Consider the following 14,715-nt stretch of genomic DNA (forward strand, 5'->3'; position numbering starts at 1 on the left):
GAAACGTCGCATCTACGAATAGCGTCGTACCATGGTAGCGTAAGAATGCCACCAAGGCAGGGTGCGTTCAACCCAGAAGGCGAATAGGATTAATCATACCTCCGCTGTTTGGTGAAATACAGTGACGATGGAAGAATGTCACTGCCGCGTTTAGCGCTAGCGAGAGCGTAGATTTGTATAATGCATTTTCTAAGGAGAAGCTTGTCAAGATCGTGAATGTCTTCAACAGATGAGGAAACAACTGGAAACATTTGCAAGCACAACGGTCACCCCCGAAAATACAAAATCTGGACACCACACCTGCGCCATCACACACTGATGCTTTGGAAAGCTTACATCTACTACTACACCGTTTTTTCTGGTTATAGATGTTGTACACATCTAAGCCGACCGCGAATTCGTCGACGTAGGTGGCTGCGCAGGACACACTCAAAATTGTTACTAGAAAAGTTACAGAGGACGGGTAGATATAATGATCCTTAGTTTCATGACGAGCCAAAGACAGTCGCAAGGTTCACCTACGGTACGACTGCCTTTGTGTGTGCGCAGCCAGTAACGACTTTGCACACTTTGCACCAGATGTATCTTCGCCGTTGTCAGCTCCTCTCACATGTGCCAGTCGCCTTTTAGAAAATATCGGGCATACGTCGGAGAAATGTCGGGGGTGTTGTGAGACAAAGTATGCAAAAACACTACAATAATCTAGTACGTAGAAGAATCAATACAAATCACTAGTGTATACTTGACGGAGCCTCCGACATCATTGCAGTTTTATCTTTTTCTCACATGTGCCCCGTGAACGAGGAGCTAATAACGGACTCTAGCCTTCGCTCGTGCCGAACTCCTAATACCACTTTCGCCTCAAAGTGCAGAGGGCTGGGAAATATGTAGACCGAGCACTGGGCTCAACGGGGTTCCCCCCCCCCCCCCCCCTCCCCTCTCTCTCTCTTTCTGCCAACGACGAAAGTCATTTATTAGATGACTCAGTACTCCAGGGTAGCGCCAATTTGTCATCCCATCCAGTATAGTTTCATCTCTCTGGCTGCGTTTCGAGTCCATAGCCAAGTTCGCAAGATAGTCAATGATTTGGTTATGCCAACGCAGGTGGTGAGTCCACGACTCTATCATGGCCATGTTTGCCATCGGTTGAGCGGGGCCATACCTATATTCAAGCTTGCGTAAGTTTCTCCTGCGTCGCTCCGCAGAATCAGCTGGCTGTCGCCAACGATGTGAACAGATGAAAGTTTCTGTTTAACCACGAAGAGCAGAAGGCAGTGAAGGGTCCGAAACTCCGCAACGTTGCGGGTACCACTGGTCCCTGTCAGTGATGTTGTGCAAGTCCAGATAATCGTTGGTGAACCTGCTCTTACTTCGACCAATACACTGCCACTTCCCCGGGCCCGAGATAGCCCCGCGAGCCTCCATCGAAGAATCCAGCATGGCTGAGCGTCGGTGCGGGGTTGGTGGAAAGGTCCCCTGTAGAGGCGCTTCCTTGATGATGCAGCAATTTCGGGATGTCCGTGGTTATTACACATTCTCCGTATTTGACCCTGTTTAGAAGAAACAAACATGCAATATTATCGAATCCTGTTTGTAGATGCCAGTCAAAACGAGCCCGTCGCTCGTCTAACGGGGGTAATCTCTGGTCAGAATTATGTATCAAGTTTAGCCGTGCCCTCCATTTCGAACTGAGAACCTGCGTCACTGCGTATTTCTAGTACTTGTTGACCACATTCAAGATGGTGTCCGTCGTTATGTCATTATTTGTTGTTTCTGGCTAACCATGCCGCCCTAAAAGCAATACACTTTGATGGTGGGTAGTGCAAATTGAACGAGATATTTTCCTCCAGCCTGTGAGCCACTTGTCCCACGTGAAGGTTTGTGAATGTCGTCAGCATCCAGCTCCATGGCTGCTGAGTGAAATGACAACCCATAAAAATTTGCTGTCGATATGGGAAGGAGTTCGGATTGACCATGAGGCATGCAATTGTCTTTCGGTCCTTGATCCACAGCAGCGGTGCGTGAAGTTTTATCCGGTAGCCTAGAGTGTGCTGGTCCGTGGAAATGCCAGTAATACGAACCAGGCAACTCCAATGACTTCGAAATATATGGTGGGGTCATCTTGTTTGTGCGATACCGCAATCTGCGAGTCGCAATGCTGCATAAGCTGTAAATGTAGCAAATTTGCGAGTAGGTCCAGTACAAGTTCACGAAATTGGAGAACCTGCTGTAAAGTCAGTGGATCTGTGAATTGCGCACTTTTGAAGCTAATCATCCCCAGTCTGATTCACTTCCATTCCGGAGCTTCCGCCAAGTAGTCGCACTGTTTTCCAGTAGTCCAAACCGATTCCTGAGCAGTTACGTGATTGTTGTGTTACTTCAGATTACAGAAGCAATCATTACGATACAAGGCAATTAGGCCAACGCGTTCATACTCGCGGCAATAGCGGCAATGGTCACCGAATTTCCGGGTGCATCACACACCGTAAATGTAACGGGGTTACACGCACAAGTGGCTGCAAGCCACTTGTGAATTTAACAGATAAGTTATCTGTTAAAAGTTTTGGATACTTCCTCACCTTGGTGTAAGACACACCAATGGATACATTGAAGTGGACCACCACCGTGAGTGGTCCACACATACCCAAAAGATCCTATTGGTAGAAAGCAGCATCTTTCTACCAATCAGAGACATGCATATTAGCGGGGCTCTGACAGCCAGCCGCTGCCAACCCTTTCATAGATGATAAACAGTTTTTAGCAGATTTTAGAGGAAGATCAATTTACAAACAATACAGTTCTCATTTTACCTAATCTAAGTCACTTGGAATCCTTTCTTACTTAACTTATATTTGTGTATTCAAATATAATTAACCTAAGTAATTACTAAGTACTTACGCTTCCTCATACACGTTGCGCAACGTGTAAGCTAAAGTAGTGAGTCAAGTTAGACCCACTACACCTGGTAGCACTTCGTAGTCCGTCCAACGACCGACTGCTTGACGTTCGTACGCGGTGTACGAACGCGGAGCCGAGAACCACATGAGCACGGAGGTGCCCATGGAGAGCTCCAACACGCCTGCAACGCATGTTGCACGCGCTGACTGCCCCCACCTGTCTGACCCAGAGTGGAAGGCTCTCCAAAGACTGTCAACAGTCATTGGAGAAGCGGCGATAGCCACGATGCTGCGTACGCTATCGCCGACGGAGCAACATGGTGTTGCTCTGGGCTTCATCATGAAGGAGCAGCGTGATGCTGCTTCCTCAGTGACGGCGTCGTCAGGGACGACACCGCGTGCTCAACCATTAAAGTTGAGCGTAAGCAATTACGTGGGAAGAGAGGGCGAGCCTCTCCTCCGATGGCTTGTCGAGCTCGACACAGCCATAGCGGCTCGACGCATCGTCGACCCGCTGTCGAAGGTCGCGTTCGCCATGTCCTGCCTTGGCGGACGCGCAAGGAGTTGGGCGTATGGACGCCGACTCTCCGATCCTACGTGCTTCAGCACGTACGAAGTGTTCAAAGAGGAGCTCAAACAAGCGTTTGAGCCCCCGCAAACGAGTTCCGGTCGAGGGCGGAGTTCCTCGACCTTCAGCAGGGTAAGCATGACGTCCATGCTTACGCGCAGCGCGCACGATATTTGGTATCAAATCATCGTGACTAACCCGATTGACGAGGCGACCAAGGTCGTCACGTTCATGAAGGGGCTTAGAGATGGGCCTGTGAAGACCTATCTCTTCCGAGAGTACCCGAGTACTCTCGAAGCTGCAATCACCCTTGCCATGCAAGAAGAGTTTAGCCTGCGGCAGGCTAAACTCCATGTAAACGTACCGAGGCCGCAACCGCGCCCGGTAGCGAGGACGGGAGGTCCGGAGCCAATGGACCTCTCGAACGCAACAACTGCTGGTTACCAGCAGCAGGGAGGTAACGTGCGATGCTTCCGTTGCGGAAGGATCGGTCACTTTGCACGGGAGTGCACAGCTCCCATGCCCCCTGGAGGTGGCCGTCGTGGCGATGCTAGGCATCGCCGCGGACCAACAAAAAACGCGAACATCCAGTAAGCGCGGGGCGCCCTACTGGTAATGCAGTCGCGCGTGCCGATATCGGGCACGCGACACTGAGGACGGCAGCCCCCAGTGAGACTAGCTCTCACTGCAAGAAACAAGATGACAGGCCAAACCTAGTCATCTTGAAGGTTTACTCGAAGAGAGCGAGTGACTCTCTTCGAGCATTGGTAGACTCAGGCGCGTCGAACAACTTTGTTCGACTACGAAGCCTGTCGAGACTTGACTTCGAGGAGGTAGATACACCTCGAAGTCTTCTGGAGGTACGACTGGCCACAGGTGCCATCGTAAAGACCGAGAAGCGCGTCGTGAACGTGCGCTTCTCGTACAAACAACGAGTGTTTGTCGAACACTTCATCGTCCTGGACCTGGACGATAAGTTCGAAATAGTAATGGGCATGCCGTGGCTTGCACGGCATGATCCGGTGATAGACTGGAAGAAGCGCACGCTCGTGCGCTTCGGACGCGACAGCGGAACAGAGAGCGATGGCCCTGTTACCGCAGCGCACGCACCAGCAGGTGCGCGCGGCTCACCAGTCGAGACAGCGCTTTATGCTGCTGTCCCGGAGTGCCCAGGAAGTGCGCGAGGGCGCGCACAAGTGAGACCCACGTCGGCAATGCTGCCGACGTCGGAAGAAAAAGCTGTGTTGGTTCCGGGAACCAACACCCACGTTCAAGCGTGTACGGGACAGTCCCTGACCCGAAGCGGTCAGGTCGACAACGACGTGTCGGCTCCGGGAGCCGACGCACCCTCGGTCATGAGGGACTCCGCCAATGAATGACGTCGAGGTGACGAAGGCGTGTCAACTCCGGGAGTTGACGCTGCAAACAGTGCGGGCGGTTGCAAACGTACCGCACTGACGCAATTTGCATGCTGTCGTGCAGCCGGGCTGCACGACGAAGCGCCATGCGATCAAGCCGGGCTTGATATCGCGCGCCCGCAGACAGGGTCTGCCGGCGAAGGGACACATTACCGTGCAGCCGGGCTGCACGAAGGAAAAAGCGGTCAAGCCGGGCTTGATACCGCGCGCCCGCGGACAGGGTCCGCCGGTGAACGACTGTCCACGGCCGGGCCTGGACAAGAAGAACAACTGTGCGGAGCCGGGCTCCGCACAACAAGAAGACGGCGCAAGCGGAAAAGGCTGCGCAAGTCTCGGTCTGGGACTGAGACGCAACAAGGGCAGTCTGCTGGGCAGACTGAGGCGGGAACGCCGAATGTCAAGACGCTAAGCGTCTTGACGCGCACCGATACTGGATTCCAGTATCGTGAGATGGAACTCGCTAACCCTCCGACGACGGCGTCGGAGTTGACTTCGCTTCCAGCCATGAGCTGGAAGTGCTTCACGCGCGACTTGCACGATGGACGCGTCGAGCAAGTCTGCGTTCTTTCGGACAGCGAAAGAACGGCGAGCGAGAGCGAAGAGCTGAGACAGCTCTTCATGGGAAGTACCACTGAGAGTGAAGACACTCTCAGTGCGAAGACGAAGCGAGAACGCTTCGAGGAACAAGGCTGGGACTCGCTGAAGTCGAGTCCCTATTACGAATTGTTGAGGGAGTACAAAGACGTACTCCCGGAAGACATTCCTGCGGAGCTTCCGCAGGATAAGGGCATTCAGCACGAGATTGATCTCGTGCCGGGCACGAAGTACTGTGTCACGCGGCAGTGGCCACTGCCGCGAGAGCAAGTGAAAGCGATCGACGACTTCTTTGAAAGTCGTCGTAAAGCAGGACAAGTGCGGGAATCAAAGTCCCCGCACAGTGTTCCGACGTTCTGTGTCCAAAAGCCACAGGGCGGATGGCGCATCGTTCATGCCTACAACAAGCTGAACGATGCGACGGTACCGGCGCAGACGCCGATACCGCGAAAAGATGTTATCATCGATTCGATGGCCGGGAGCACCGTTTACAGTGCTCTCGACTTGCGAGACGGATTCTATCAGATCCTAATGCGTGAGAGCGATATCCCTCTCACGGCAGTGAGCACGCCAAGCGGCATGCTCTGGGAATGGCTAGTGATGCCACAGGGGCTTAAGAACGCCCCTGCGACTTTCAACAGGTGCGTGACGCACTTGTTGCGCTCGGTGCGCGACTTCGCACCGAGCTACTTCGATGATGTGTTCATCCACAGCCGGGCTGTGGACGGGAAGACCGACGTAGAGATGCACAGGGTGCATCTCCGGAAGCTACTTGAGCTTATGCGAAAGCATAAGCTCTACGCAAACCTGAAGAAGTGTATCTTCGGGGCGAGCGAGATACCCGTCCTCGGGTGTCTCGTAGGGAAGAATGGTGTTCGCCCTGACCCGGAAAAGGTCAGAGTGATCAATGAATGGCCAACGCCTTCAAGTGTCAAGGAACTGAGGCAGTTCCTTGGCTTGGCCACATACTTGTGCAAGTACGTGGAGGATTACGCGGGCAAGATCCGCCCGCTGTCACAGCTTCTCAAGAAAGAAGCTGTGTGGAATTGGACACCCGATTGCCAAAAGGCATTCGATGCAGTCAAGCGGGGCTTGACTGAGGCGCCGATCTTGGCAGTAGCTGACCAAGATCGCCCATTTCACGTAGTGTGTGACGCATCCGATTTCGCGATCGGATGCGCGTTGATGCAGCACGATCACGAGGGCCGTGATTGTGTCGTCTACTACCAATCGCGTCAGCTGAAGCCAGCTGAGCGCAACTATCCGGTGCATGACAAGGAACTCCTTGTCATGAAGTATGCACTCGCAAAGTTCCGAGTGTATTTGCTTGGGAGTAGACCATTTGTGGTCTACACCGACCATGCATCACTGCGCACCGCAGTGAAGTCGCCACATATCACAAAGAATGGCGAGATGGCTCTCATTCTTTGCGGAGTATAACTTCCGGGTCGAATACAAACCCGGAAGATTGAATGTAGTGGCCGACGCGTTATCACGTCGGCCGGACTATGCAGAAGCTGTGGACGTCAATGGCATTGACGCCATGCGATCGAGCAAACCCACATCATCTCTGTTGGATGATGTGAAGGCCGCGTACGCGCACGACGCGGACGCGAAGCTCTTGCTGGCCTATGGCACAGCGCCTTCTGACAAGTCCCGTCAGAAGCTGCCCAAGCACCTTCGAGCGCGTGCACACCGCTTTCGTGTGCACGACGGACTACTGCTTTACAATGCAGTCGACGACAACGCGGATCGCGTTGTCGTGCCAAATGACCATGACCTGCGACTCAGGATCATGTACGAGTATCATGATGCCCCGACTGCGGGACATCTCGGACGTGAGAAGACTTACGTCCTTCTCACGCGCGACTTCTACTGGCACCACCAGTACAAGTGGGTGCGCAAGTACATCCGTGCTCGCGAGGTATGCCAACGCGTGAAACCTGCGCCATTCGCGCAGGCTCCACTGCAATCACTACCGACTCCGTCGGAGTGTTGGAAGTCCATGTCTTTGGACTTCATCTTTGGTCTTCCCCCGGATAGCGGAGGGAACACCGGTATTGTGGTCTTTGTAGACCGCTTCAGCAAGATGGTACATCTTGCTGCGGTGCCAGCAGAGGTGACCGCGAAGCAGACGGCCCGTCTGCTCGTCGACATGGTGTTCAAACACCATGGCATGCCGTCCGACATCGTGTCGGACAGAGACCCGCGCTTCACAGCGCACCTGTGGCAAGAAGTGTTTACACTTCTTGGGAGCCAGCTTTCCATGTCGACTGCGGATCATCCGCAGACGGACGGTCAAACCGAGCGCGTGAATCGCGTGCTCGTCGATATGTTGAAGAGCTACGCTCACTCGTTCCAATACTGGAGCGAGTGCTTATCGATGGCAGAGTTTGCCATCAATAACTCAGTGCATGCCTCGACCGGGCATACACCGTTCTACGTGAATGCCATGCGGCATCCACGCCTACCGAGTTTACTCGGAGTGATGGCTCCCACTTTAAGTGGGGGAGGATCTACGACTGCAATACAGCAGCCGCAGAAAACCGCTGACACTTGTACAGTGTCAGCTGCAAGAATGGACAAACCACATGAGTCTGCGCAGGGCGCAGACTCCCCCAACAACAAGGCCAACGACCACGGGTCTGCGCAGGGCGCAGACACCGCAAAGAACCACGCAGAGGCCGGGCCTCTAGCGCAGAGCGAGCTGAATGACTTCAGCTCGGATGCAATCAGTTTCATCACTAAAAGACAAGCCGTAATTCGGTTTGTCCAAGACACAATAGCAGCTTCTGTTGATCAACAGAAGCTGAACGCAGACAATGCGGGCAGAGGCAACACAAATGAATTTAAAGTTGGTTCATTAGTTTTGTTAGCTACACAAAACCTGCCAAGACATGCAGTTTCGGATTTCGGAGCAAGCAAGCTTGCTCCGCGCTTCATCGGGCCGTTCACTGTGTTGGCACGGCACGGCAACGCATACACGCTAGACATACCGTCTAGCATGCGCCTCCATCCGACCTTTTACGTCGGACGGCTGAAGCCATACCTGCAGCACGAGCCATCTAGCTCGGCTGACCCGAAACCTCGGCAGGAGCCGAGGCAGATGCGGAAGCCTTGGCCTCGGCGACGAGCAGCCTCTCCTCCAGCGCGCGGACGCGCTGAGGCAACTCCTTCATCCAGGTCCCCAACTCGACCTGGATATCCGAGGCGGTCTGCGAGACCGCCGCGACTTGAGCCTTCTGGTTCGCCAGCTTCTGCTTCAGGGCGGCGAACTCAGCGCCCTGCAGACGCTCCACGGCGGTCACCCGGTCGTGGAGAGGCGCGTACTGATCAGCCCGGGGATGATCATTCCCGGGGCGCGTTCCCATCCCGTCCACCCCCGATCCGTGACGCCTGTGGCTCAACCCGCTCGATTGTTGAGCGGATTGTTGACCATAGTATCCCGAAAACGAACCCTCAAGGGGCTCGTTTTCGTATTCGTTGGAGAGGATTTCCTCCCCATCGAGATACATGGGAGCCGCGGAACGTCTTGCTGGAGGACGTTCCGGAAATGGTGAGGGCGTACGAGGAGCAGTACGCGCTGGCACAGCGGAAGTAATACGAGCGCTGTGATCATCGCCAGCGCCCGAACCCTCACGTGCTAAGAATTTAGCACGGAGCTCTTTGAGACTCTCGGGCACACGGAACGACGTGTACCCGTTCAGGTCGCGGTCGCTCAAGCGGACCGCGCCTGGGAAGCGCTTCGTGCACTGAAAGCCCTCGGGCACAGCGCACGGCACATTTGCCTCCTCAGCAGCAACGTGGAGCTGCTCCAACTTTCCACGCATCGAGTACGTCTCGAAGCGATCACGCGCTTGCTTAATCCGATCACGGTAAGCACTCGGCCTCTTGTTGAAGTTTTCAACAAAGGCGTTCCAACTTTGACAAAGTGCCTGCCACTCGGGCACTTTGCTGCGAGAAGACGTCTTCTTGCTTTGAAACCATCGGAGCTCATGAAAGAGTCCGATGTAGTAATCGCGCCTTTGATGCGTTTCCGCATCAAAGTGCAGCTCGGCAGCCACAGCGTCATCTTTGATGGCGCTGCATACGTACAGCGGTACCTCATTCGGAGGTACCGAGTTCCCATACCGGTCCGCAATCTCGGATGCGGACGGCATCCACGGATCGCGCGCTGCAGGCGCAGCGCGCGGAGAGCCTTGAGCTTTGACATCACGCGCTGCAGCAGCAGCGCGCGGAGTACTGAGAGCCCCAGCGGAAGCGAGTGGGGTATCGCTCTCAGTTCGCGAACGCTTCGAACTCGAAGCGTCCGATTCGTCCCCTTCACGCGGACGAACGTTCTTGGCGTGAGGGTCGAGCGATTCGCTCGACACTGAGTCTTTACGCTTTGAGGGCGAGTCCTCCTCGCCCTCCATATCTTCATCGTCGTCGTCGAAGTCGACGACGTCGCCGTACTTCGCCTTCTGGCGTTCGAAGTAGTCGTGGATGGAGAGATGACTCCCCACCGACTTGTGGACTTCTTCTGAGGCGCGCTCATCGTTGAATGAGCGCGGATTTCTTCTCCAAACGCGGAGAATTGACGAATGGTCAATTCCAAAAGATTGACGTGCGGGGACCCCGCGCGTCTAACCTTAAGGGGGGGGATGGTGTAACGGGGTTACACGCACAAGTGGCTGCAAGCCACTTGTGAATTTAACAGATAGGTTATCTGTTAAAAGTTTTGGATACTTCCTCACCTTGGTGTAAGACACACCAATGGATACATTGAAGTGGACCACCACCGTGAGTGGTCCACACATACCCAAAAGATCCTATTGGTAGAAAGCAGCACCTTTCTACCAATCAGAGACATGCATATTAGCGGGGCTCTGACAGCCAGCCGCTGCCAACCCTTTCATAGATGATAAACAGTTTTTAGCAGATTTTAGAGGAAGATCAATTTACAAACAATACAGTTCTCATTTTACCTAATCTAAGTCACTTGGAATCCTTTCTTACTTAACTTATATTTGTGTATTCAAATATAATTAACCTAAGTAATTACTAAGTACTTACGCTTCCTCATACACGTTGCGCAACGTGTAAGCTAAAGTAGTGAGTCAAGTTAGACCCACTACAGTAAATGTCAAAAAATAAAACGTGTAGTTTCACCAAAGACGAAGGCGGGAGGTCGAGTCGCTCGAAAAAGCTGACGTTCATACTGTGTAGGCATGTGGCGAGACGAAGACGGGAATAACCGCTAGACTCAAGCGGTAGTTTGACGATTTACTATCCAGTGGTATGGGTGGACAGAAGCGCTGCAAAATATCGACGAAGAGGGAATCGTCGCCGCCCATTGTGGTCGTTCCAACCAAGAGACAGCTCAACAATCGCCAGGTGTATTTGAAGGAGAAGCGTGCAGGTGCGTGCTGGTTTTTATCTACGCATCTTGGTAATTTTTGACAAACAACAGTGCATGTGATCTTCACGGGGTAGGGGGGCAGGAGATTGCTAACGAAGCTACGTTGCTACAGTGGGTCGGTTGAAAGATATGTCAGTCGTCGGACTATTTTGTGGTGCAGGGTCCACTTTCTTCACTAAAAATGACGTCGGGATGATTACAGCAAAATCGAGCAAATTACGATCCGTGTTTGTGGTTCTAGAGTCATTTGAATACGTCGCCGACAAAGAAAACGGGGTGAAAACACCAGTCTTTGGTGTTATTGTAGCCTCGAGGACGTGTTTCAGAAACATCGTGTACGCATATCGCGACCAGGGCAGTGACAGACTGCCAGCAGTGACCGACTGCACACACAAACTTCATTTCGGCACGTTGTATAGTGATTGCTATACTGCTGATACTTGGTTATGGACGTTGTTGTGCTTTGCAGATCAGGTGTCGTCATGATTTATGGCGTAGACCGAGGTTGACCGCTCCACAAATCATGGTAAAACATATTGTTAGAATGATTGACCTCGATTTGCGTTTCGAAACCTAAAATTATAGTTTTTACCGTAGGTCGACCTTGTTATAATCAAATCCACAAGGAGTTCAATCGCTAGCTCTGATGAAGCTCCATTTAGTAGCCGACCTAAATAGGTCGTTTTGTCCTTTCTATCGACCTCGATATATTATAACAGGCGAATAGAGCCTAGTAAAAACGACAAAATGTTTGCAAAGCACAATAACATTTTCTTAGTGTTGTCTTCAAATGCGGGGTAATGGAAAGCTACAGACTTCGGCACATACACGACCCACTTCGCAAAACAACCGTACTAACAAAATCTTCGTATAGGGATTTTACATGTTCGTTCTTACTTAGAACGAAATGGCGTACACAGCCACATACGTAGCAATCAAAACAATTGCGAAGGCCTTCTTCAATATCAACCTCCAACCCAACTTTGGGATTCTCGACAGAACGTCGTACATCGCAAATAGATACCACAGTTTGTGGCCTGAAATCCGACTGGGAACCGCTGCGCGTATCTTGCGCGAAATGCAGGAAGCAGAGGTAAGGTCCTTCAGGTAAGTCAATATGGCGTCACAGTAATCTTGTGTATTGGCGCCAACTTGTGTGTATACAGAATGGGCTGTTCTTCGAGACCAATATTTGGCTCGACATTAAGTACCTGCACGAAGCATGGTTGCGCATACAGTTCGTAGCTTTGCTTGAGCTATTTACCCAGTTTTGGAGAGAGAAACGTTACGGAGCCTATGCAGCTTGGTTAAACCACCAATAGACCAGGGTAACGGGTTTGGTACGTGTGTCATTTTAATCCATCTCACAAGTCCCCACACTGGGTGATCAAGCTGGCAGTGTTTCAGGTCAGCGACCGTCGTCATCAAAAATCACTAAGTCAACTTCGGTATCACACGGACAGCGAAGCGGTCAGGGTAGCTGTGGTATACCTTGATCTCGTTGATGTTGAAGCGGGGGCTGGTGTGTTGAAGGCTGGCCAGTAGATCCAGAGCGCGACGTTGCCACGAAACACCAGGATCTAACATGGGCCGATGAATCATCAGGATCAACTTCTGGGAACGAAGGGTCATTTCCGCATTCGCGTGCGAGATGTTCAGGTCCTGCACCAACCGTAAGGCCAGCTCGCCAACCTTGGGCGGGTTCACAACACGGCATCGGTCGTCGAACGTTTTCTGAGCCTCTTGTGCGTTGAACATACTATTTCGAGCGCGTCCAATCACCTCTTAAAAACCAGGACCGTACTCTACGCGAGACAGTACCACCGGATGAGGATCTCCCGCGCCTTCCAATCGGTTCTTGGGCTGGCGGCCGGTGTCGGCGAAGTAAGGCGACACCTTCGAGGAGCTTGACACCAGCGTTGCATGGGCGTACTCGAACATATGCAGATATTCATTCCAGTCGTTGCCATGGTGCGAGATGGAGCATCGTAGCGAGCTTTCGAGCGTCATGTTCTGGCGTTCGGTCTGCCCTTCGGCCTGTGCCCTGTGTGCAGTGGTCATCGATATTTTGAACTTCAACAGTTTAATTGAGCAGTCCAGAACTTCGCCGTGAACTTAGGTCGCGATCGGAGATAATGGTGGACGGGATCCCGTTGTACCAGATGACATTGCTGAAAACCAGCTTCGCGTTGTTGTCTGCCACTGTAGTTGACATGGTATGGGTCGGGATGCAGACCGGGCGCTTAGACAAGTTGTCAACGGTCACCATGATGGTGTCGACGCCTCCGAACACCAGCCAGTAGTAACGTCGGGCGAGACGACGTCTCAACAAGATTTTGGTACTGGAATAGGCTGTAGTTTCTCAGACCTGTGTCATGTGCTCGACTTGAACCTCATGCATGACCCTCCACTAAGGACGTGGTCTTTGAGTCCATTCTTGGTCAGAAGTATCAATGAGCGGCTGCTAGCTGTATTCGACGGATTCTGGGGTTTGCCTTGATGGCAACGCCATGTATGTTGTGGATGACGTCCAACCGAATTTGTCGTTGGTTGGGCAGGCACAGACGCCGAATGTTACCATCTGCCTTCAAGAATACGGGCTCTCCCATTATCTTGCTTCGAATCCTATAGCTGCTTGTACACAAGGTCTTTTGCTTATCCTCTCTGAATTGTCGTTTTCGTAGCACCGTCAAGTTGGATCGAGCTAACCGCTGAAGTCGTCGGCGCCAATGTTGCGTGGATCTACATCTGAATCTGGGCGGCTCTGGCAGGGCACCTCATCGACGCTGCTCCCTTGACGCAAAGCATCACGTTTTGAGTACGAGATGGAATTGTAATCAGCTTAGCGCGGATTGCTGCACATCTCGTGCAAGTTGCATGCACTGTGGAGCATGTCGCGCACGAAAATCGCGCCGCACAGATGACCACTTTGGCAGTCGCAGCTGTAGGCCGTAGATCACCTACTTCCCCCGGCTACGTCGATAGCACAGACGGGCGCGAAAGGCGCATCCTCGACGACATTCTGGTATCCTGGGCTGTTGTGGAGTTTGAAAGCAAATGAGGCGAAGACGTCTAGCCTGTGAGCAAGTCGACCAGAGATACGTGGATGCTGCAAAAACCTTTTGCACGCCGAGTTGGCTGTATGGGCATCGAAACGGACGCAGTAGTATCGCCAGGGTACAAGCGCTTGTTTTATGACAAATACCCCCTTTTCAAGTACCGACCGATTCAACTCGTGGGCACCTAGCATTTGCTGAAGAAAGCAGTCGGGAGGTCAGCGCCATTATGGATCTGAGAGAGGAAACACAGCCAATGCACGTGCGACTGGCATCGGTCTTCAAATGGACTAAGTCAGGCAACCACAGAACAGGCGTTTGCCTCAGATCCAACTTGATAGCATTGAACGGTTGACGCTGTGGTTTTAGCCAAGTCCACGTCATGTTCGCATTGACGAGAACACTCAACGACAATTCGAGGGTTGCAAACTGGTGAAAATAGCGTTAGTAGCGGCCCGCTAAACCCAGAAATCGCTGCACGTCCTTCACATTGGCTGGTTCAGGCCACTCCGCAACGGAGCGAGTATTGCGTATGTCCACATACAAGCCCTGCCAAGAGATGATATGGCCGAGAAAGACAACTGAGATCTGCCCGAACCCGCACTTGTCAGGGCGAGCATACAACTTGTTTTCGCGAAGGACCACACACACTTGAAGCGGGTGCTTGACGTGTTCCTCCATCGTCCGAGAGGAGATGCATATGGTGTCCAAATAAACAATAATGAAGTGGACTTGTGGAGTAGCTGACGCATGAGTCGAGTCCAAGTCCCTCGTATTCCGG

Source organism: Phytophthora cinnamomi (assembly GCF_018691715.1).
Source record: "Phytophthora cinnamomi strain GKB4 chromosome Unknown Contig82, whole genome shotgun sequence".
In the NCBI taxonomy this organism is placed as follows: Eukaryota; Oomycota; class Peronosporomycetes; order Peronosporales; family Peronosporaceae; genus Phytophthora; species Phytophthora cinnamomi.